The sequence below is a fragment of the Bombus pascuorum genome, chromosome 7 (genome assembly GCF_905332965.1).
Source record: "Bombus pascuorum chromosome 7, iyBomPasc1.1, whole genome shotgun sequence".
Lineage (NCBI taxonomy): Eukaryota > Metazoa > Arthropoda > Insecta > Hymenoptera > Apidae > Bombus > Bombus pascuorum.
In genome coordinates, this window is record NC_083494.1 from 1,336,548 (window position 1) to 1,359,943 (window position 23,396).

At 36.1% G+C, this 23,396-nt stretch overlaps 1 protein-coding gene and 1 long non-coding RNA gene across 3 annotated transcripts in view; one reads left to right on the forward strand and one right to left on the reverse strand.

Moving 5' to 3' along the window:
• Positions 1–23,396, reverse strand: part of LOC132909001 (CCR4-NOT transcription complex subunit 6-like) — a 431,298-nt gene that overhangs the window by 276,023 nt on the left and 131,879 nt on the right. The gene's annotated exons all lie outside the window — the stretch shown is intronic.
• Positions 7,625–23,396, forward strand: part of LOC132909054 (uncharacterized) — a 517,795-nt gene continuing 502,023 nt past the window's right edge. Inside the window, exon 1 of the long non-coding RNA XR_009658485.1 lies at positions 7,625–7,646. This is a non-coding gene — a long non-coding RNA (uncharacterized LOC132909054). The remainder of the gene's footprint in view (positions 7,647–23,396) is intronic.

Consider the following 23,396-nt stretch of genomic DNA (forward strand, 5'->3'; position numbering starts at 1 on the left):
TTATTAAGCATTATTCATGAACGCTTTGGAAAACCAATAACAGGGCAGTTTAATGACAAAAATATATTGCCAAACAATTCACTAAATCTTAATATACAAGAAGAAAAATATATTCTCCTCGGCTATAATGATTCCTCAAAGCACGTTCTTATTGTTCTTCTTGTTTAATTTTTAAATATACGCATATCGTTTCACATGTTTTACAAATCATCCACAAACGCAAATCGATGATAAATTAATTCTCTTTGTCTCTAATTACCATTCTCCTATTAATAGAAATCTATAACACGTTTGATTAAACGTTAACAAATAACCGACGTTTATTCCTGCAAGCTCAATAATATATTTTAGTACATTCTAAATTATATTTTCACGTTCACTTTTACAATTTCCAAGATCTAATTTACTTTGCGAATAAACGTAAACATTAGGCAGCCAAAATCTCAGGAATTCAATCGTCGAATAAAGATACCGTAGAGCTCCATTTATCTGAATTGTCGGAGAACAATCATTTACGTAATTGGAGTTCATATAATATGAACTTGGATTCAGAGAAATGAATCAAAGCAGCAAAAGTTCAATTAATCGAGCATCAAGTAAAATTTCGCTCGGATAAATGGGGTACATAAAAGATATAGCTTAGAAAACACGAAGTTGGCGCCCCGTTGGGGGTAGCCACCCACATGCTACGTTTTTATTTTTTTGTTTTTCTTATTACCAATGAGATATAACACTTTACCAAATATCCTTCAGGACAAATTGTAAAAACCAAAATAAAAAAAAAAAAAAGAAAAAAAAAGATAAATGGGGTTCACACAAATGAAGTTTTACTGCAATTACAATATATTTGTCAGTGACGGAACTGGCCAATTTTCCCCGCTGTTTTTTATTTCTCGTTCGCGTAATAGAAGCTCACATTGGGACAAATAAATTCAACCGAAAAAAACTCAATTAATCGGGTGTTAGCTAATGATTCGTTGCAATAAATGGAGTTCAGAAAGACGAAGTTCCGCTGTAAGAAATATTTCAGCAAATAGGCGTCTGTTTACATTCGCGAAAATATCTACTATTTTTCAAAGAAGCGCAACCACACTGGCTCCCGAGCAGAAACAACGTCCCCTAGCACTGACCGACCCCTGTAATTCAATTTGCATTTATATTGTATTAATTTAAAGAAGGGTGAAAGTACAAGCTCTAAGCGACGATGGGAAGATGGAGTTCGGCGAGAGTACAAGCTTCAAGCGACGGAGGAAGTTGGGGCACAGAGGGTAGGTAAGATTCGAGATCGCGAGGCAAAAGAGAAAAAAGGAAACACGTAATAGATACAGTAACGAGGAAGCAGTTTACCCGCCTTGCTGACTTGAATTTCCCGAATTACGCGCGCCATGAAAGCGCGATAAAAGCACCCACTGCGCCCACAATCCACGAAGAAAGTTACGGCCCACTTTTCTCCATCCTCTTCTGTCATCCGCATTTTTCCATTTCGCCCTTCAGATCCCCTGTACATCCATTTACATTCTTTTCTCCAAGACGGCAGATCCGCTACAGAATCTCTTGCGAAAAAATGACTGGTATCTCGATAACGCGATCATCGATCAACAGCTTCGCCAAAATACACTCCTGTGTATGAGTATTAGGCCCCCTCATGGCAAGTTTCGTATATAGCAGCGGCATCTTCGTGACGACATAATGGCAGATAGTCTAGAGCTGTTTAGTCTTGCCATAATTTACGACTGGGCTCGGCAAGGACCTTGGCAGATTGCTCGAGCGAATGTGTTCGAGCGAATGGAAAGTCGATAGCCGGCGACTCAAAGTGGCCTAACTATGAGCTGTCGACGATACGTACGATTGTTTACTGAACAGTGTTTGGGGCAGAGATATCTCTGCTACTCGCAAACAAATTTGCTACGAGGCTCGGATAAATAAAAGAATATCGCCGTAGCATTCGTATCGCTGCTTCAGCTGCTAAACCTGAGTTTTATAATGAGCATGCTTCGGGAGGGGAATAATTTGCTCGCTAGCAGCGGTTAGTTGGACGTCTCTCGTTTAGATGATGCGTGAGATAGTTTACTGATGACAGGTGACCCGACGTTGCATTGCCAAAGAATAGAGACTTCGTCTGAAGCATCTGGCCATGGAAGACAGTGATGATATTGTTGGCCATGATCTTGCGTTGATGCAAAATAACGACACAGAGGCTTGTAGGGACCTATGCATTACAAGATGAACATAATGTGTTAAGAATCATCACAGTATCCTAACTTAGATCTCGTTGCCAGTGTTCCGTACGAAATAGATGCAACTTACAATCAGAGAAGTTTATTAAACATCTGAATCGACATTTTTAACTAATTATGGATAAAAACAGTAGAAAGTTGTATAACGTGATCGTTAGAGCATCGCTGTATATGTTGTGGACTAACACGAGTAATTAAGACGAGTATTATTTATAACGTCTGGCCATTATGAATAAAGACAAACATCATAATGACTAATCCGAACCTAATCTAAACCTGATTCGAAAAGAATATTCGTAGCTTTATTCCTAATGCCTGGACAGTTCACTAAGTTCTATCATTATCAGTCTTCGCTCGGTAATGACCGGTCATTATGAATAATAACCTATTTGTCACTTGGCCCGTAACATACGAAGTCCAACACAAAGGAAAGAACACTGACCTCATAGGTCTGGAACCAAGAGTACGAGGACAAAGATGAAGAAACAGTTGCAGAAGATGTATTATTGACTAGCAATAACGTTACAAAACTTAGTTTGACTGCTTCATTTATTGCCGGTGAATGCATTTTCCAATATATACGTGTCTTTACACTCGGTTGAAAATGTCAAGCTACAAAAGTGCTTGAAAAGCTGGCCAGTTCTGGCTTCCTGCGATTTCTACCTCCTCCCGAGGATCAAGTCAGTGATCAAAGGAACTGATTCTTTGTCGGTAGGAAGTATGAGAGCAAGAACAATCGAGATCTCGACGATCTTACGGAATATGGCCTGTAGAATTGCTTTGAACATGGACAGCATCGTCTGTAACTATATGTCAACACAGAAGTGAGCTACCATGAAGGCAATTGTCGTCAATTTTCTGAATTTGTTTGATGGGAACAGTTGCAGCGTCGTTTTCTTACGTCGAACCACGCGTATGAAGATGAGATTTTTATTACACGTTGAGAACACAGCTGTAGAACCGCGATGCATTCAAATCAGCTGACATCAAAAGTTCACGGAGCCCAGGTCGCTTGAAGACTAAAAAGGAAACATCCACACGACCCAGTTTTAGCATAAATGATTACCTCAATAAATCCTGATCCGGCTACTCGGTGATCAAGTTTATACACGCAGATTGCATTATGAAATTTCTATTTGCACGTGTAAACTGTATAAATCTCTTAAGGAAATAGTAATAAAAAAAAGAAAGATTAATATCGTCGTTACAAAGGTGTGAACGTGTACAACCTATGCTTGTGTGTATGAATTGACAATCTGCGATGGTTCAATGGCGATGACCACTCATGTGCTACAAATCCTAACGGCTACGTTAATCTGTCAAATGTCCTGACGGGTAAATTGCAGAGGAAGAATATGGAAAATAAAGAAACTATAACAAACTCAATGAAAAGATTATAACATTGGACCTATAAATTCTCTATATATCTTAAGATTCTATTAAATTCCTAGATAACAATTCTGAAATATTTTACAGTTTCTTGTTCTGTCACATTCTATAGATGTTCGAGTACATACGAACAGGGGCGTGTGTCGCTTAACACTAGAACTACCAACAGTTAACACGAAGCTATTTTTACCCAAATCAATCACAATGACTGGTCTTTAAAAAATACGTAATAATAGAATATTTTTATATTTGATGATTTATTACTTTCTTACAGAAGCAATCCCATGTTATGTAGTACATTTTTGGTATTATTAATCCATCTGGGACCATGATCCCTAAACGAGGGTTGACAAATTTATAAAATTGTAGAACCAGTCGTTTTGATTAGTGTGGTATTTCTAGTGTTAGCATCTAGCGATCTAGCGATCGATTCGGAATTTTCCTCATAACTGATATCGTCATATGATACGCAGTAAAAATTGTAAAAACGTATGGGAAGATGTACAAAACGAGGAAACTGGTTAATTGGGGTTCGATAAACAGATTGCAGGACCCTTTGACTGTTACTGGCATAGGTAGCCTCGATACAAAATTATTTTCAGCTCGAATACACAAAAAACAAAATAAAATTCATTATATTATTCTTTGAGTTATCGTTACGAACGTCATTGCATCATTGCGGGAAGAAAATAACACGAAGTAGGAATTTTAAAATAAAATTGTAAAACCGGTGGATTTGGTGTGGTAGTTCTAGTGTTAAATGGCAGGGGTGAGGATTCGCGTTAAGCCACGCACCAGCATAGCGGTTTCTGCGGACTAAATGTTCCATGTTTTGGCTGAGATAAGCTCGAAACCGTGAAGAATGTAGCCCGCACATTAGGCACGTGTATCCCGACAAGAGAATTTGCTGGACGCGAAAGAAACACAGCAAGCTATTACAGAGCTCAAGTTACATAGAAAGTGACGTAACTGTAGATAAACGTAGAACGGGTTAACTTTGAGTAACGTGACAAGCATCATCGCTCCACGACTTCCTATTGGTAGCCATAGCTAGCTTTACCTGATACGTGTGTGCTTCGTTGTTTTTAAGCGTTTCCTATGCAAATAAAACGCAACTGAAATTGAAATTCCTGTTTGGAACGTGGTCAAATCGAGAGGTCGAATTAATACAGTGAGCATACGCCTGGCAAAAATGAAGTTTGTAACATATTGCTTTACCTACACACTTATCTACGTCCTTTTGCCATTAATCTCTATTCCTACGTATTTTCTAGTTCATCGATCAATTTCCAATTCATGCGACGTATGTAATGTAAGAGTTTCGGAATAAATTTCGTGACAATTCAAAGTGTATACTCACTTTTGACTGTCGCTGTAAGTTCAACGTAGGTGGAACGAAAGAAAGTTTAATGGGAAACATGTATTCATGACAAAGATTAGAAGACAAGGATAAGGATCGAAAGACATTGTCACATCTTTGCTCAGAAGCTTCTGCTTCTGTTTAACATTGATATTTGAGTCTTTCAGAATGGGAATTCAGAATCGTCGAAATAAGGGCACAGATAATAGCCAATTCCACGATAAACGTAAAGAATTATGTTTATAACGTCATCAAGCTTTCTTATATGACTTTTGAACGATTCATTTATAAAAAAAAGTTCGCAATAAATCACTGTCCGGCGTTTGAAAACAAAGTAATTTTATCCGCCCAGCACGTCGCGATAAGATTCAACAATCAAGGTTTTACCATGGATAATTTGTCTTGTTCGATTGAAAATCGATCAAAATGATCGGTATCTGATCAGTGTGTGTGTATAATGGTCACTGGAACGTCGACTGTTATTATTCCAAAATTTCAACTTACTCGTTTGGTAGGAACAGATCGTTGAAACGTATGTATCGCGCTATCTTGGATCTCTGAAAGGTCTTGCAACATGTTCTCCAAAGCGATGCGTTCTTTACAATCTAAGAGGATTAAAAAGTATAAATCTCGTTTGCATTCTTCACGGTTGAGCCTCGATTAAAGATTTCCGTTGATCGACGATAAGATACTGGAAATGCGAAGTTATGCGCTTTGCGCGAATGTATTGTGTCGACAAGCGTAACTCGCAAGCCCGTTAAGAGAACGTCTCACATTGGCTCGCATAAATGCGCGGCTCATTGGCGGTATACATCATATAGATCATAAGATGATGATAAACTGGACGTAGCATCGAATGTCGATTGACCTATGACCTATTTGCACGATGCATGCAGTCTGTCAATAGCTGTGCAAGAAATGAAGATGATGAAAGATAGGGAAGATACGCTCCGTTGCTTAAGATATACGTTAGCCTCTCGCGGATAGTACATGTAATGTGCAGAATGCAACGCGAGCCTAAATAAATAGTTGCCAGAGCTCTATGAATACGCGTGTCGGATCTTTTTCAATATTAATGCATAACGAATTAGCTGCATTAAGGTTACATTTTGCAGACCTGCGATACAATAAATTAAAGATCGAATGAAAAGCTGGCGATTTCAAATAAACGGGCTCTGTTATGCAGAAGCCTATCAACCCTAAACATTGCAAAAAATTGATTAGACACAGTACGGACCTTGGAATGTTGATTATCTTTGTTGTGAAAAAAGATTTTGAAACTACCAAGAAATATAACCTCTTTGGTCTTGTAACTATTTTTCAGGAAACTTCGAAACCATTCGGTTGTGCAAAATGAATTCCTCGATCCTCTTGAAATAACAAATCTGAAGAAATTTACTCGTGCCAGATACTCTGACATTATGATCAAATTTAGGGTCAATACTTCATCGTCGTGTGTCGGGCAAAGTTAAGTGATTATTTGTTTTTAACTAAAATCCTACGCATACACCGGACTGTATAATTTTAATTATTTAAGTTCGATTAATAAAGTTCGTCGCATATGGAACACTGTGGTATGTTGGCTAAAGTTAGATGAATATTTGTTCCTAACTGAAATCTATACATACAGTCGACTGTATGATTTTGATTATTTAAGTTTGATTAATAAAACTCGTTGCACGTGGATCTTAATTCGTTGTTCAAGCTGCTCCACAGTGAATTCTTTCTATTAATACATGCAACGATTTGCAGATGTTTCTTTGGTCGTCGTAGCAACAAAACCTTCATCCATCTCCATAATCCTGAGAGTTTTTAAAAAGGCTCGTTCGCTTGCGTTCACGCCATCATTTGGCACCACTCGCTCCTCCCTTGTTCTCTTTGGTTCACCCTTAACATCAACGTATACGTACGTGTTGCTCGTGCATAAAGTATATTCAAGCCGTCATGGATCGAAGTTGCAAGCTGCACGAGGGATCTCGCGTGAGCAAACTCTGCTGCTAGGCGCTACTTGAAATTTTCAAGCAAGAATGATTTATGAGGAGGCCTCGACCTCGCCACTAGTCGACTCTCGACGCATTCGAGAAGCGTACATTTTAATCTTAGTCACCAGCACACAGACACGGCCAGACAAGGGCGTTACAGAGCTGTACGACTATCCGAACGACGTCTTCCGCATCGTGGCTGTCCCAGTATATAGCTCCACTACTCGTCCCCTGTCTTTAACGGGCAAATGCCAACTCGTCCCTACAACTCGCGTGTATATGAAATGCCACTTTTGATAAAAGCAATATACATTCGCCTTTTGTTCCTATACAGTCGTACTTGTTCCTCGCCCTTTACTTCGCTTCCACGTTATCATATCCAACTTAGATAGATAATCGTACATAAATTTATGACCGTTTTATGGTCGTAGATAGACTGTGGATTTCTATGGATTTACGGCAGATTTGAAGAGATTTTAGAAAAGAGCACGGAATACGCATAATGCGCAGAAATATATGGATCGTTTATTTTGTAAGTGGTGCGTTAAGTTTTTGAAAAAAATTGAGAAGACGAAGAAGTTTACATATACTTTGGTGTGACATTTTTATTTATGAACAAGTTATAATTGAAATTTTAAAATATATCAATAAAATGTTTTAACACTAGAACTACCGATAGTTAACACGAAGGTATTTCTACCAAAAGAAATACGTAAAATAGAATATTTTTCTATTTAATGATTTATTACTTTCTTACAGAAGCAATTCCATGATATATAGTACATTTTTGGTATTATTAATCCATCTGGGACCATGCTCCCTAAACGAGGGTTGACACGTTTATAAAATTGTAGAACCAGTTATTTAGACTGGTGTGGTATTTCTAGCGTTAGCATCTAGCGATCTAGCGATCGATCCGGAATTTTCCTGATAACTGATATCATCGTATCGAATGATACGCGGTAAAAATTTCAAAAGTGTGTGACAAATTGTACAAAACGAAGAAACTGGTTAATTGGAGTTCGATAAACAGATTGCAGGACCCTTTTACATTTTGACTGGTATTTATATAAGTAGCCTCGATACAAAATTATTTTCAGTTTGAATACATAAAAAACAAAATAAAATTCATTATATTATTCTTATAACATGAAGGAAGAATTTTTAAATAAAATTGTAAAATCAGCCAATTTGACTGGTGTGCTAGTTCTAGTGTTAAACAATTGAAATTTCGTTAAGAAATGGAATTGTATAATTATGTATTTTGAAAGCGGTGTAAGTCCATTTCCTGTAATCTGTAGCCTGTCCACACAATCGAGGCAACAATAACGAACAGCAAATGATAACGAATGTAATCCTATCCTCTTCACCTCATATAATATTGCATGCGCGGATGTGAACAACCTGTTTAAATACGATTCAGTAATATGCTCGTAAATTATTATTACCTTACGAGCATCATTAAACTAATAACAGTTTTGCATTTATATCGAGTTGTTATCAAAGCGTTAATCTAAGATGCAAGGAAGTGGGAGGATCTTGATAATTATCGCAAATAAGTCAGTAACATCTGCAACTCGGTAAACACTTTATTTTATATCGAGAAACTTTATTCATTTATTTAACATCTTAACGTGAATCTAATATGCTTAACATAAATCCTACAAGCACACTGCTCCAGTAAATAAGAAAATTATATTGAAATTAAATAGCAGTATTTTGCATCTTCAGTTTTTATTCACAAAGGAGAATAGATTAAAACAGAGAAGGTAAGTTTTAAATAATTGAAATTTAATGAATTGTACAATTCGACTATTTTTTAAGTAGGTCCATTCATAGCGTCAAAAAAAGATATTGATCCAGTTAGTTCTCAAAAAGAATATATTGAATATATATAATGAGTTAGTTCTCATAATGATATCTATTATACTTATACACATTGGGACGTGAATAAACTAAATAGACCTTGTCAGGATTCGATGGAAACGCGAATCCTTCAATATTCCAAAACGAAGAAAAAATGAATTTCTACTATTTTCAAAATAAACGATCTATTTAAAATATTCAAAATACAGAACTTCTTACAATATTCGATAAATGAGACAATTTTCTATTCGAGTTCCATTTTGTAAGTTACAAAATATATACAAAAATATACATCTACATAAATATCCGCATTCTTACGTTACATGTTATCATATCTTTGTATTTCATATTTTTATTCTCATTTGTTGAAACGGTCACCACTTCTAAGAAAACTCTACATCTGGTCTTTTTAATTTTCTCAAGCACTGAAGCCATCGACAGCTCATAGTTTTTCTTCAAAACGTAGTCATGTAACAGTCGAAGCATAAGCTATCAAATAGATCATATAACTACAACTTTTAATTATTTCGAATGACTGGCACGAAGATCGTAATGGACGCTGCGTACGTAAGAGACCAAGCTGTTCCAGAAACGCACAGGGGCGAGGATAATATTGGCTTTCCTCCGACCCACCCTGTCATAATTCGCAGTGGACGCCGTACAGATATATTTATCCCCATATTGCTGTTTCTGTAGCACCATAGAAGTTGACCGAGGGTACACCTTGGTTATATACCTGAGGGGTTGCAGAGGACTGCTTTCAATTTGATTGCTATTCCGCGTATGTGGTTTACGGTGGCCTGCTCCAAGCAATGGATCCTTGATGAGAATTATATGCCGGCTGCCTCGTCGCGAAGCACAGTCCACTCTTTGTGTCAAAGGGTTTCTCTGTTCGTGTTGTCTCGAAAACACACATTGGATGCGCAAGATAAACCATCGGATCTGGTAAAAGTATTTGTAACGCTACTAGTAGGTGGCTAAATGTCGCCAACCTTATACCACTTTGAGTTTTGTAAACAAAATTTCGTGATACAGTGAAGATGCGTTTATATGAACTCCACTTATGTGTTTGTTTCTCTTGCCTTTGCATCATCAAGTCAGAATCCAAGCGAGGATTCCATAGGCTGATTTGGTGGTTTAGAATTCTACGTCAAAATATAATGAAATATATTTTATTGAAATACAGAAAAATCCGTGAGCTACTGTAAGTCTTGGAATTGGAAGCGATTCGACTTCATCGCTGATATAAAAAGAAAATGTTGCACGTGTTGGCGGATACGGAAATCCTTGCCCCTTTCTGCGATTGGACGGAGGAAGGAAAAATCCATTAAAGTAAAAGAAGAAAGCCAGACGGCAAGCAGCGTCGTATCGCGCACAAACATGAATTTACACGATTGCAGTAAAGCCATGGGGTAAGCCAAGTTACGAGGTGGACGTTTCAAATAAAGATGTCCGCACGCGATAAACAGTGGCACCGTCGCGACGCGTTCCTCTAAACATTTCTGGCTCTGCTTTCGACCTCTTTCTATCTACCTACCTACCTTGCTTTCTATCCTCCTCAAACTCCATTTTCATCTTTATACTTTCGATAAAAGCGTTCCCGTCACGGAATGAGATTTACATACCAAAATGCCGGAAGTCCGAGCCCACGTCTGTCCCACAATCAAATGTCCTACATCAGACGCGCAAGATCGATGAAAGAGGACTCGCACGTATTTACGTTTTATTACTGTTTTACGTGCTCTTTATGCGCGTATAGAAATGTTCAGTTCTCTCACACATCCGATGATTAGAAAATGATTGCGTGATACGTATTCAGAAAGATATTACTTGATAGAAGAAAATTTTATTTAAACGTTTGATGTTCGATGTTGCGTATACGCAGGGTTGTACTTTGAGAGGTTACTAATTAAGTGATATAATTAATCATTAATGATAGAATTTGTTATACTCGGTGAAAAATTGTATTCGATTGTATTTCATGCTCGATGTTGCGTGCTTGAGATATTGCTAATTAACTGATAATTAAACGATAAATGTATGTTTATCGTCGGTAAAACTGATTCCAAATTTTAGTTAATTATAATTTCTTTATAGGAAGGTAGAGAGGAATGTTCGTATTATTAAATAATCTGCGAAAAGAGAATTTTCCACAGTTTAAAAAAGATTAGATTTTGAAAGGATTAGTACGAATGTGAAAATTGTAGACATCGTTCTCGTATATATGCTTCTTACAATATGGTTTAGAAAGAATCACACGCGCGGAGAAACAAAGAATAAAATTGAATTTTCGCGACTTGTGAAAAATTCATCTGCTATCAATTTTCAACAATCACTTTCATCGACTACGCGATGATTATTTTACGCTAAAATAATCGTACATTCGATCGAATTAAAATTTTACCAAATTTCCATGGATATGATTAAAATTGTAATTAATAATATAACAAATCATACCTAATAATATAGTAATTTTGCAATAAACATAATATTTTGTCAATTTCATTTTAGAAGATTATTCTACCGTAAGAACTTTGAAAAATCAGAAAATCTATTTCTCTTTAATAAATAGTTTGAAGCTCTGAAAATAAAATAAAAAGGTTATACATAAAATACGAATTTACTTTTGAGTTACACAGCCTCTAAAATGAACTCGTACATTTCCACGAAAGATTATACTGTTAAACATTCAACACGTTTTCCGTGAAACCATGAATGTATTTCAAAATTGATCTCTAAGCTGTATTTGTCCAAACTGAGATAAATATTTTACAGCATAATTCCCATTAATTTATATAGCCATTAACCGACTATCACTTTAGGACCATTATTATGATAAGCAAATGTATAAACAATTTTCTTGCAAGAAAGATAATTAACCTTCAAAAAATTTGTTTTCTGAGCAATGGCTTTTCCAATGCCTAAGGAGTATCACTAACGATTAACAGTATTATTGTTCCTGTTTCTTTTCTATTCTATTCTATTGTTATTTTAATTACTTATGGATGGTGTGGTTGTGAATGTTTCATAGCCAATATGATACAAATTTCTACATCATTCAAAACAAGTTTTGTAATTAATAATATGCAAAAATAAAATACCAATCATGAGAAAAAGAACACCTTGTTTCACTTACTACAGTAAGATAATCCCTCAAGTGACTTTACTTCAGTCTCTATGCCAGTAAAATATTATATACGTTATTTAATTTTTACATTTCTTTATTTATTACAAAAGAGAATGATAGGAAAGTTTTGTCAATTATTTTTGACGTATAATATAAATATCAACTTTTATCGTAATGTAAATAGAAAGTTACTATCGTTTGAAATTAACGATTACCAATTTTTCACTTTGTACGCTTCACACATCAACTGCTTTTCATACAATTTTCCCATTATATTACTGATAAAACAACGTGCTTTTAATTTCGATTAATTGAAATTCAATTCCTTGGAACCTATAACAGAACGATGCCCCATAAATATTTTTGGTACCCGTGCTACACAAAGATTGGCCATTCTCTGCCATCGTCCTTTAGCGATTACGCGATAATGAAGTGAAACTAAACGCTAAAATTATGTATTATCTAACTGTACTAAACCAGCATTAATGCACGGACATAGTTTAACCGACGTACACAATTTATGACATTTTCTTCAGGAAACCCTATTGATTTTGCAAGGTCATTACTTAACGAATAGAGAATAGAAATACTATCTGGGCATGGTCAGATTTAAACTTGTTAGTAACGGTACCGTTGATCTACGTACACGCGATACATACAAGGGAGAATCATTTTACATTTACGGAAGCATACGTTACACAGATGCAAGGAGGAAACCTCTTGTAACATGACCGAAAAAATATAAATCTACAAAGATGATATCAAGTTTGTACGTAACATACGAAAAGACACCAAGTAGAATTAATGTCTAACGGTAGCTAAGCTTAAACGCGAACCAACGTATTTATGTCCTGGTCGTACGAACAAATTGTCATGTAAGACAAGCATAAACTAAATATTTGAGGTCTTGTTAACGGCCTAAACCTATAGTTAGAAACTGTCAAGTTGTCTTGCATTAATAATCGTTCAATTAAGTTTAATTAACGTAATTTATATATTAATATGTAATATATTCGTTGTTCTACGAGTTACATTAATAGAAAATCCATATGAAAATATAAGAATTCTAATGATCAGACTTTTGTATTCATCGATATTTTAAGCATGACACACATAAATTATGAAACTGATGGTTCAGGAAATATTAACAGGGGGAAATTTCAATAGTAAAGTATTTTAGATACTAAAAAGATATTTAATTTACTAAAGATTAATGTCTCTCATATTAGAATTTCATCATAGGCTACAATTTTCAAAGTTTCAAAAATTCCTTTAAATCCTCGATGATAGATAACGTTTCGTTATTTGATGAATAACTCTATACGTTCAAACGTAATCAAGTTACGAAATCAAATCCAATATGTTCGCTAATTGGATTTATTTTATGTGTAATTTGTGAAACAAATAATTTACATCTACTTAGTAATAACCAAATAAATATCAATTTATTTGTAACTAGCTTTATAAGAAATCATTAAATTTCTCCAATTAGGGAATTCCAATAATCTTATACTATGCTTTAACAAGGATGCAAAAACAAACGTGTGAAATGTGGAAGAACATTTGCAGATGTTCATATCTGTTAATAATACTTTTTCTTATGAAACTGTGGAAGATTTATGACCACGTCATGATTTATCATCTTTCCATCCACGATTATTGTAACATGGTACAGTATTTTATTTAAAATAAAAATAAATGTATTATTTATTTTATTCACAGTCGGATCGACTACCATGGTCATTAACGACTATTTTTATACTCCATGGCACGTTAAATTCTCTCCAATATCTTACTTTCCTCTCAGAAGTGTGCATATCCTTATAATTGTCGACATTTTCCTTTCTTCGTTGTATACACGCATCTATATCATGTTGATGATTGACTGTCTCACATTGCAGATGCCGCATTTGACACAAGGACTATACAATGCAGAATGCGCATATATGTCAGCTGAGTCTTATCCCATTTATCGTGGTTTCTTCTTTAAGTTGTTCGTTTGTCTTTAAATCGTAGAAGCTAGAGATTCATTTATCTAGCGAGTTTATATATTCACTTTGCCATATACAAATAATACGTTCCAGTTTTGTTTGCATATCGCTTCAACGTGTTTTACGATGTCAAATGATGCGTTGCATATAGGAAGCTGATTTGCTTCTTCCGTGGTTACAATTTTTTGCTGCTAGATCGGCTAGTTCATTGAGCTACTTCAGCTCAGACAAGATATGTTATATCTTTGTTGCAAAAGAAACAAAGAGCAAATACACGCTCAGCCTGCGTGCGAGCTACTTTAAGGATAGATATTCTCTTAGTAAAATTAGTCTCCTACCAAGCTTTACAGAATAGATAATATCAGAGACTGGCCTATCAAGACGATAGGAATTCAACACAGTTCCGTCCCTAAAGCTGTGTTACCGTAGATTACACGCGTATACAAGGTACGATTGCATAACCAAGGAAAGACATCATGCAACCAGCTGAGATAAGACAACTATCACGTACGTGTAACAGCCTTTCGTAGATGAGATGTCGTGGAGTGGGAGCTAATTACGCGGAACTGATGAGATCTTCATCGTAGTTCACATTATCTACTCAGAATCTACCTGCGAAGCTTGTCGCCTTGTGTCGGGGATTCATCTGCCCACGTGAATGTCCTTCATGCTACGATAGTACGTAGCCCTACATGAAATACATTAGAGAAGTTTGTTGTTCAACATCAACTTACTCCCACGTTAGCTGAAACTTGTCTTTAACGTCTGTTTCAAAAATAGCAAATTACTGTGCTCAACTGGTTGCAAACAACCAGATAAATATTAAGAAACGATAATTAGCATTTTGTACACTTCTATCGGATACTTGTACAAGGTGTTCGAGCAAAACTTTATCAGGAAGTCTTGGTGGTGTTCCGAGTATAAATAGGAAACTAATGTTACAGAATCATAAATCGTTCGAAGCTTTATTGATCAGCTATGCGTAGGGAACGTACAAAGAGAACAATGTCATTTGATTTTACAGCATCGCAGCTGACTCTGAGAAGAGCTAAATTAAAATTAGTACGTGTGTAGCGAACCGATACGAAAGATTGATTGAGATGAAACAAAACCAAAATCGACTTCACAGGATAATACAGTTATTTCTTTATCTTTGTCAGTTTTCTATCGATAGAAACAGCGAACATTTTGAAATAATAATAATAATAATAATAATTATAATATGTTCGTTATAATTTCTACGGGTCAGTACCCTTTGTCACGCAGTAGAAAATTACGACCGATGATTCGACAGAGAAGCGTTAACGACTATAATAAACATAAAGCGAAGTTAAGCTTATAATACGATTTACACGATCTACACGTATATTTATGTGTCATTCCGCCTTACTTATACCTACAGGATAAACCAATAAAGTTTAATATAAAAAGCTGAATAGCAAGTAGTAATTAAACTTTCGCACCGTTCCATCGTTTTGCTACTAAGAAGCTTCCATTATAAGTTATTTTCAATGTATAATCGGATGAAGCTTTTTCCAATTGCCAACCAATATTCAATAAACTGATACGTTGGAAGCATAAATTTGAGAAGAGGAGAGGCAGAAACTCGCACGATGTACAAATTAATTCCGATAGCTGCGTAGAGAAATTGATGAGTAAGAAAGTGAAATTGAAAGTTTCAGTCTCGTTTCAGCTGCTGCTCGTTTCTTTTTTCATGCGAATGTCCGGACGACCATAATTTGTTTCCCAAGCATGTAATATAAAACACAGCAGTCCGCAGTGATCTCAAAATTGCGCGATATTTTAAAATCGCTAACACGCTTCCAGCAACTGGTAAGTGTCATTATGATGCTCTTGCCTACACCGATATAAGCCGCTCCCATTTATTGTACAAGTTTATGCACTTTATTATTATCGTCCGAACAGCCAGTATAATCCATTCCTCTCCGTATGCCATCTGCTTTCCGGACTGTTGCTCGTGCCGACCGGTATGCTAGCCTGTTCCATGCCGGCGATGAGCGCATAAACATGTTGCCTGAATGGTTTCATTCATTCACCCCTTTCCACTTCTACGTTTCTCTTTTCCTTCGCGCCTCGCTTCCATCCATTCACTCTACTGCGTCCCCCCTAAACAGCAGCGGCCACCTTCGTGTTACTTCCATTATTTTCATAATTACGACCATCTACTTTTTGATTGGAAAAATAATCGGAATAATTTATGAACGATATTTCGCAATAAACTCTTCTTTTATTATATGTTGTCAGTTTTAATAATCTGCAGATACATTTACGTTGTGCGTTTCAGCCTCTTAATCGCAGCCAGGCGACTTGATTTTGTTAGTACAAGATACTGTTTCTTCTTCTTTTTTTTTTTTTCTTATTTTTTTTGTGTGTAATTTGTTCCTTGAATTGGCAACTGGTCCCATCGAGTCATTTAACGAATGTGATCTCATTATCCTTAGGTCGATTATTCTTCTTAGGTCGTCGATGAGACGAAATCAAAATGAACTTCGTAGGGTTCTGCTCGATCTTCATCTTTAAATTACGTTATAATTCGGAAAACGTAATTGAAAATTGCTTGTTAGATAAACTAGCAACTTTCAGATATTAATAAAAGATAAAAATGAATATGTTTGAAGATAGCTTTAGGCTAAAATATTAGGTTGTCCGATAAGTTTCTTTCGTTTCATAAGATGATAATAGATGAACAACAATTTCTGCTTTACGTGTGATCCATTTCGCCCTATTTCTATTATTATGTTCGTGCATAATTCAATAAACTAATATGAAACAAAATACATTGGGCGTCTATTATTTTCTTATAAAACGAAAGAAACATTTTGGACAATCTAATATGTATACTTGGCAGATGTGTATTATAATGTACGTTATCCTAATTACTGCGTTACGACGCGTTAGAATATTTAATTTTGGACAAATCATATTCCAAGATGCGTTTGTACGTGTAAGAAATTTTAATCATACACGGAAGAAAGGATTTTTATAAAATTACTTACAAAAGCACCGAACTATTTGTCGAGGGAAAATGTTTAGAAACTCGATGCAAAATTATTTCATACGCTATAATCCAATACATATAGGGCACTTTCTGCCGAGTATCAACGTTGCAGCGGACGAGACATGAAACCTTAATTAAGAGAAAAGAAATACCGGTTCCATGAAAGAGGAAATAATTTACGTGTACACTTTGCAGACTAAAAACTTGTGAAATAATTTATCTACCATAGAAAAGATAGTGACAAGAAGAAAAAGTATTGGCTTAAAGGATCTCCATCAGCGTCGTGCATTTAACCGAAGAAATGGTACGTAAATGTAAAAGATACCTGATTCTTATCTTTCAAACTGTACTTCCCGTTTGATGCTCCTGTTTTATGACGCATTCCATCGTCCAATTAAAAGTCAGATGTATCGAACAGGAAGCGCAGGTCGTCTCCGAGATCATCTGCCTCTACGTCAACGATACCAACACCAAGAAACAGGTTTGGTTTTAACGAACCGACTGTTGTCGAGACGCGGCAGAACTCGGCATTTCGACGGGACGCTGTAATAACTTGCACCGCATCTATGCATCGACCGTAAGGATCCGTTTGTTGACATGTACGACCAACGACCAGTATAACTTTCGTTATCGCAAATACGCAGCGATGTATCACGTTGTCTGGCGCTCGGCCGCTTGTACTTACACGTGGGGGCGATAACTTCGAGTCGCATCCCTGTGCTACAGATTTATTCCATTTTCAAGCGACCGCGCCCGCCCCGCTGTATCACCAACGACGATGTGCTCTAATCAAATCTGGGCAACGTTGTATCTTTGCATCTATGGCATTCACAAAACTGCGACATAACTGCTCAGTCACTGTATAGCGTTCGAAAGCAGCGAACGCTTGGTACGTATTGGCTTGGCAAGTAAATGACTGCGGCTTTTGTCATTAGGTGGAAACCCACTTCAACGTTACTGTGGAAGTAACTACATCAAGAAAAACTCTACATCTTTATTTATGCACATCCGTGACCCGGAGACCGCTATTACGAAGAAATATTCTAAATAATAAATATTCATATTGCTGTACCCTTGAATATACATTATGTTTTAGGTTGCAGGGTCTTTTTTTCAAAAATTTTCAAAAATTCAAAAATTCCCATTACGTTTCTTTTCGTACGGATTTCATCAATTTCTCGAATTGTCGAACAGTGGCAGAACGAAATCGTGTTGTAAGAATACCGTGTTATGAACAGTTTTTAATTTAAGTGGATTTTTCAGTTTAGTTCAACTAGTTGCTTCAGTTTAAATAGCTCATTATGGTTAGCTCGTTCGAATGTCGAAGTCTTGATACCTCTGAAGATTAAGATGAAAAGCAAGTACGAACAAGATACAGTTAAATACTGCAAGCAATTAAGGATATTGATATATTAAGTAGATTAATGTATATGGATATGTCTTAATGAACTTAGATCTTAAATTAACCCACCAATTGCAGGTATCGATCAATGCAATGACATTCAGACTCATAGTCCGAGGAGATGATAATCTTAACACGGAATATATATACATCTTTGAGATAAATTACAATTTTAATGAGTTGAGAATTTTTAAAAGAAATTAATCCTGGAATCTCCTGACCTTAATCCTGGAAATCCTGGATCTGGAAATCGAAATAAAACACAGAAACTCCGCATTATTAAAAGAAGAAGTCTTTTACTTCGCTACATTCGTATGAACTCTTCTGAACCAATGACCGAGACGTATACTATACGTATTCGCTCCTCTTTTGTGAATTTCTCGATGCCGCAATTACGGGCCAGAAAGGACGAATTTCCATTCTCCTTGGAAATGAACAGAATACGATTAAGGAAGCACAGAAAGATTCAGAACTGGAATAATCAGTTTAAGTACGTGCCTAGTACAAGTATATGGCTGCTTACATGGTTTTTTAAAGCGATTCACAAGCTAAGTTACAATATACATGTATCATCAGAATTGCTGATTCTTTTTTTCTTTTCTTTTCTTCTTTGCTGAACTTCACTTTTTTATCCATTTAACGTAATTCACACTCAATATTGCTCATAAAATTAAGTTACATACACGTTCATCAGATACGCATTCTATGTTTTTAACAGACACTGACATACAGCTATATAATTGTAGCCTGTGCGCTCATAAATCTTCGTAATTAGCAAGTTCCTACAATCAGAGGTTTTGTCACGCTACAATCTGTACAAATAAAAATTAGAAATAACAAGGATATACCATTATATGTGGGAAGTACGATAGAAACGGATTTAAAAAACAGAAATGGCAGATGGATCTTGTTTTTCAGTTGCTATATGTTGTACTAATCGTGTTGTAATAATGCTTTCAAAGAGATTGCACTAGATGACTACCTCGAGCCTCGATACAGCTATACTACGAGTATAATACATCTCATTATGAATTATCAAGTGTCGCATAGATTTGCGTGTAATGGTGATCCATACGTCGAGCAAGTGTTCCAATATTGACAACTGTTATTTTATAAAGTACAGGTTTGCCGTCTAAGTAATAATCGATTAGATACGGGTCTGAAAATCGATAAGGCCAGGAAATGGGACCTACAAGATTTGTCCATTTGCCAGGAAACTAATTTAATTACAAATAGCGTGTGTTTCCTCGATTAAAGTGTTGTATAGCTCCATGGTATGGACCATGTAAAGCCTTTTTGAACAAGTTCGAAAATTCGTAACGAAGCTGGAGATAATTGAAGCTGAAGAGGATCACCGTACAATTTTACTGAAAGTAACAATGCGAGTAGTAGGTATATACTTATACTACGATAGAACGCAAATGTGTTGGCTGTAGAAACATATTACAAATTACGCTACCATATTTTACTTGCAGTAACAATACAGCTTTATTCGCGAAGAGTGCCAAATCAAAATTTATATGTGACGTATGTATATGCTATATGAATAACTCTTTTTGCATTAAAACAAACGATCCGCAAAGCCAAAATTCTCTTGCATACCACGGGAACAAATTATTTCTATTTTATTTGTCAATTTCGAGGATAACAACTTTATATCATACATAGTGCGATAAAAATATGAAAACACATGCGAAGCATATGTAGTGGCAAATAAAACGATTATTCGGCAACTTTCCAGAAACTTTTTGCAATAAAAACCCAGACATTATTATTCATTAGAAAATACATCTTTATATATCTAGCGACATTTCGTTTATTATAAAAATTATAGATGCTTGAAATTGTAACGGCCGGGACATAAATTTTATAATTTAAAAATATTAAGCTGTAACATAAATCCATCGAGCTTTTATATTTATTCCACGACACGCCCATTTTCTGGCGTGTTTTTTGCCTTTTCGCTAATGAAAATGTAACGTTCTTAACACGTTCAAGATTTGCAAAAGATACTAAAGCTCATCGATTATAATGTAAATTTTGGTTACAGTCTTCGTTGTAACGTAACTTTCGAAACGATATATTTGTTGTCGTAAAGTCGATATAAAAAAAAAAAAAAAACAAAGGCGATATCACACCACGAATCAAAGAAATCGAGCTTTAATCTCCTAATTTCTTTATTCTGTTATGGAGGTGTGTTTCACGGAGACGAAACATGTGGCGCAAAGATTAAAGCACTGCTTGATAAGGGTCTGCTCAATCTGAATGTCTGCATGCTTCGTGGATGTAATATATTAGCTTGCCTCTCGCTACTAATTTTTGGTAAAATTTCAGGATATACCAGGACCTAAATTATTAAAGCCCCTGGGTTCTGTGCCGCGTCACTCAGATAGAATAGTCTATAACCCTGCCAAGATCTGTCTTCATTCTGACGAAGTTGTGACTCTGTCACTCAGCGAAATTGAGTTGCATTCCCTTTATGCTTAACATACTATTAAATACATACGTACATCTCGACTAGACATTTCTATCCAAGTGTATCTTCGCGTCTCTTCATGTACGAAGATGCAATCAGGCACAAAAGTAAATAGACAGGTAGTAGGAGTAGGTCTCGATGAACTTTCGCTAAATACAGCTTGTTTATACAAAAATGTAAATATCATTTCCATTATTTACCATCTAATCTGTGTACTTAAATGATATATAATAGATGAAACAACGCTATTACTAGCTCCATCTTCAAAATCCTATTATACAGTCAATAAGGATGCAACAAATACCCAAGAAATGCCTGCTTTCGCAAAAAATTGCAAATTTATCTGAAACAGAGAGGATTGGAGAATATGATCCTTTCAATAGTCATCTAATACGCACGAGATATTGAAAAGCCTAGCAAATACAAATGCAGCGCTTCTTCTCGAAGAAGAGGTCAGCTGACTCACGAGACTGAGAATTGGGTACACTTACACTGTCATATTCCGAATATGTGCAATAATTGCAACTGTATTTTCTCAATGCCCCGTTTTACAAGTTGCGTAAATGTCTTGCGAACAGAATGTGAATGTACGATAAGGTGTAATATTATAAATTGTTATAAATCGATATGTTTGTGCGATAGTATGCCTTTATGCGTATCAGTGCATTGATTTTTAACATAATTATTATTTATAGAGTATTATGTACAACATGCATTATACATCATGTGTAATGAATTGCATCTTATGTAATGATAATTCTGGTCGCTAATGACCGTAAGGTCGATGCAACCTTCCATAAATAAATATAATAAGGATACTTTATAGATACTCACTTCCACTAGCTGTCCATTTATTTCTGTCTGCAACTTATTTTTCATTTGCGACTCTAACTATAAATATACGAATTGTTGTTCGTTTTTACTATCATAATATATTATATCCTCAAGTTCTAAAATTACTTGGTAGTTTAACTAACGGGTATTCCGCATCGATATATCTTGAATGCTCGAGGCGTACCACCGGATAGCAGGTTACGAGATTCACAACCCTTTATCCAAGTGATTCTCAGCGATCGTGTGGCACTGGTTTGCCCATGCTTTCCATAAGTGGCTCCTGGTGTTAGTCATACACCGAACCGTATACGAAATCGTACCTCGTGGCCCCTAGTGATCGTGTACCATTGGTTTGTCCATCCTTCAGTTTCCGCAATTGGATATACACACTGGCTCGACCAATCTTTTGATAACCCTAGACCTGCGTGAGTGGTCGGAATCAGCAATTCGTAATTTTTCATAGAAATTTCATGGGCTTACAACGGTACGTTTCTAGAGACTCGAATGATTTTTCGTGAAATATACGAATACGAAGCTCGAATATATCTCTTATTGCGTTATAAATTCTATCGAGTTTCTTGCACTTTCGTTTCTTCCATGCAAATTTTATACCTTCGTGGTCGGCAATCGTATCACTAAGAATCCTGTCACAATCTGCTTCATCCACAAACAGCGTTCACGCAACTATACCTGACTCGTACATGTTTCGTGTCAGACAACTATCATATCTTCTTGGTATTTCTTTGCTATGTGTAATTTACGTTCGTTTGATACAGGGCACTACTTTCACCATAGGTTTTACAGAATAAAAATCGAAGTATCCGGTAAACTAATGATTTTTCGACATAAATAGACGAATAACTTTACATGGGTTAGGCTAAGAAGAATCCATTTAAAATGCGGTTCCATTTGAAAGAACGACGATGGCTTCGAAGAGTCATAAAAAGTTGCCTCTTCAAGCAGTATAGCTTTGTCTTCCGAAGACTTTTCGTGCGCCCATTAACAATGAAGGCACTTAGCTGTTCCCATTTAAATGTCCCTGCTGTGTGATACGCACACGATAACAAATATCATACATGGCTATTTATAGATTATGATTCCGCAAAAGAGATCATTGTTTCGCGTTCAAATAGCGAAATACTGTGGTCTATCTGTTACGATGTCCGATCCATTGCTCCAATTTACTGAAAACGATAACGCTCGTCTAGTATATTACCGGTCACTTTACGCATTACGAAAGCGCGTTGCGGTTCACGACACAATTTCACGAACCGTAAATTATCGTTGCAGATGACGAGCTATCTAGCGATACGATATTCTGCGCAGAAACGAGCAACGATGTAAAAGGCACCGGCCAAAAGTATTCGAACACTTGGTTGCGCTTTTAACGAGTCATACTTCTGTCACAAATCTACAAGCCGCTACAGTCAAGTCAAACTGCAACGTATAATGCGATAACTCGATTTAATTCATTCTCGAAAGACGACATGTGATAATAGAATTGGCGTGTGTAACTCTGATACCTTGGAGAACCACTTTGTCACTTGACAAAATCCTTGTCCTCGCCTCGTTGGATTGTAACAAAGATCAAATGCGATCCTCTAAACTGATAGAAATGCAATATTAATTATTATGATAAAAGCAATGATAAATACTTAAATAGCGAATGTACGCAGCAGTATACATGGCAGGCTGGAAGTCATAGCGATGTAA